This window comes from Melozone crissalis, unplaced genomic scaffold (genome assembly GCF_028551555.1).
Source record: "Melozone crissalis strain CALT ecotype California unplaced genomic scaffold, PUWL_Pcris_2 ptg000014l_1, whole genome shotgun sequence".
Classification (NCBI taxonomy): domain Eukaryota; kingdom Metazoa; phylum Chordata; class Aves; order Passeriformes; family Passerellidae; genus Melozone; species Melozone crissalis.
The window spans coordinates 13,912,394-13,915,394 of NW_026535792.1; positions in this window are offsets into that span (position 1 = coordinate 13,912,394).

Below are 3,001 nucleotides of genomic sequence, written 5' to 3' on the forward strand. Positions count from 1 at the left end.
GCAAGAACATAAAAAGGCAACTTCTCACCAAAATATTCAAAATATGATACATCTAGTAAAATGTTCTAAAAATTAACAGTCAAATATCCTAGCAGTTTCAGAGATGGTAAAAAAATACATTAAGATATTTAGTTTTTGTCTGACAGTAAAATGAAATATGCTCTTTGTTCATCTAGGAGCATACTCTGAAAATCATCAGTGAGCAGCTTCATCAAGGCAACTGTCAATTTTGAACTGTTTAAAATCTGAAAAAAACATCTGCTCACCAGAAATAAAAACATCATTTGACAAAATCATCATCATAAGCCTTTGAAAAACTTAATTTTGTCGGATATAAGGGGAAAAAAGGAATTCATTTCATGGTAAATACATTGAAGAATTAATAGCTATGACTATCAGTTAAAACCTTGGTAAATGATTTCCTAATGAAGGGAGAATTAAATAGTTCATAAAAGAAAATACTAACAAATAGATATAAAAATAGAAAATGTTTAAGCTGTAATAACCATATGAAAACCCCAATAATAGTATCATCTAAAAATTCTATAATAAACCTTGTTCTCTGAAAATGCTTTGCTATTTAACTATTTTAATTAAAGAACTGATTTAAATTACTAGCAATTTAATTATTTGAATGATGCTTAGTGTTCTACACAAAATTCTTGCACAACTAAGTTCAGTTAATTTTTTGCCTTTAAATCATATTTAGCCATTCAGGTAAGGTCTGAGATTTTTGGATTCCAAATCTCTGTATACCAGATTTTAGCATGACTTGAAACTCCCAGAATAAATTAAAATGGCTAAACCTTCAAACAACTTCAGAGCATAAAAACAAACTTTGTAAGGTCAAACATATACAATTCCCTTGTTTCCTCTGTCAGAATATAAACAACAGAAAGGAACATTATTGTCTCAGATTGCTTTTATTCTATGGTTTGTGCATACTGAAACAGAAATTAATGTATATGTATTCATTTGTCACTTTAATGCTGAGCACAAGATTAATTAAAAATTAAGGTTTCTTGAACTCTGAATTTTGAATGTAATTTGGGTTAAATGTTCTCTAAGTGGTAAAAAAATGTGCAAGAAAGTGCTAAGACTTGAAGCAAAGCATATTTTTTAATACCAAGATATTGCAGGGAATTTTTAATCAAAATATCCAGATGTTATCAGGAATAAAGTGGGATTTATTTAGATTGACTGACAAATGAAGAAGCTGAGCAGATCCTGCACGCAGTGAACAGTGATCAGATGTGGAGTGCAGGTATCTCTGCCAACCCTTCAGAATATTAACTCCTTTTACAAGCTGTTTACAGTAACTACCATCCCTTTAAACAAACAGGAATACTCAGTCAGAAAGGCACAGGAACTGAAGCATACTTAGATCTCAAATGAGAGTTGTTGTCCATCCTGAGGTGTACATGTCAGAAGCTCTTCCAATATTTAAAATGACTCCCAGGAGTAGCATCTTGATTAGATAAATATTTATCTATTTAAATACAGATTCCATGCAAAAGGATCCTTGTTCCTCACTGAAAACAAAGGTTTGTGCTTTGAAAGATTCTGTTCAATGAAGCAAACTGGTTTTTTAAACACAAAAGTATTTCCACCTTCTGTGTCAAAAATTACAATTTAAGTGATTAATTTCATGCTTCAGGTTGCTACCTTGAATATTTAAATTTTGCATCATAATTACTTTATGAGAGCTCTGTAATACATTCTGTGTTTGTGTAAGAATCAATTGCTGAAGTACAATAGCTGAGTCAAATCAGGAACATACACAGAAGGAAACTTCAGCCAAAAGTATGTGAGAGACTTTGGTAAGCACCAAGGCCTTTTGTTTGGTTGATTTCTTACATTTGCAGTAGCTATAATCCACTGCAGGGACTCAATTGCTGGAGACTTAGCGAGAGCATTTTTAGGGGCATGAAGTTACAATGAACCACATCCTGCAGAATGACAGGCAAGGAACAAATGACAATGTGGCCATTTCAGTGTTCCAAAGCACAATAGAAAATGAGAGTAAACAGAGAGAGAAGTATGTGTGGCTAACTCAAATTAGGCATCTCTCTAGATAGTTTCTAGAATTGAATTGTTGCTTCTGCAAAAAGCTACTAAAGACCTGCTGCTTACTTTTGTTTTAGGGTTTTCTTTTTTCATAAATTTCTTGTCTGTTTAGAGAATTTAGTAATGTCGCTGAAATTGCATTTCCATCAGTTATCACCAACTTTCTAAGCTATGAATTCTGTAAGCTTTCTGAACCAAATCCTACCCCTACTCCTCAAAAAAAGCTTTTTTCAGAAGAAGTTGAAGGATGACAAAGCAAGAGACAAAGGCTAAAAAGAATTGGGCTGTACTCCAACAGTACAGAAACTACACTCTTAGAAACATTTCAGAAATCAAAATTGGCATTCTTGCAAATGATTATCACTTTCTTGGTAAGGAGGCTGATAAAGGGATCTAAACTTCAGGAGAAGCAGGCATTACTTCAGGAAAAGCAGGTGGAAGGATGTTCAGAGGTGTCTACATTGTGCTGGAATTCAAGAAGTGGGTGTTGGATGACTTCTAGTTTTTGTGAAAAAACATTCTCCAGTTCTCAACTAAGTGAAGATGGTGTATCTTCAGATAAGACAATTTGAAAGGTTTTAAAAAGCCAAGTAGGAAAATTAAAGAAACAGTCAGTATGTGAACTCTTGCAGATATGAAGATACTTCTGATGCCATGTTTCACAAATCATACCAAACATATTCTGTCCCTGTTTTGACAGCCATTACACTAATTTCTGATATAAACATGCAATAAAGCCCAAGCTGTAATACATTCAGTCTCACCATGCCTGAACATAAAACTGAAGTCATACCAAAAATCTCAAGTGCCTAAGGTGGTGCCTTACTCTGTGCTCACTGGAATTACTCCTGTCTCTCTCCATACAGCTGACTTGAGACCTTGGAAGCCACCAGGTGCTCACTCCTGTCAGAGCACACCCAGCTCAGTGACAGAA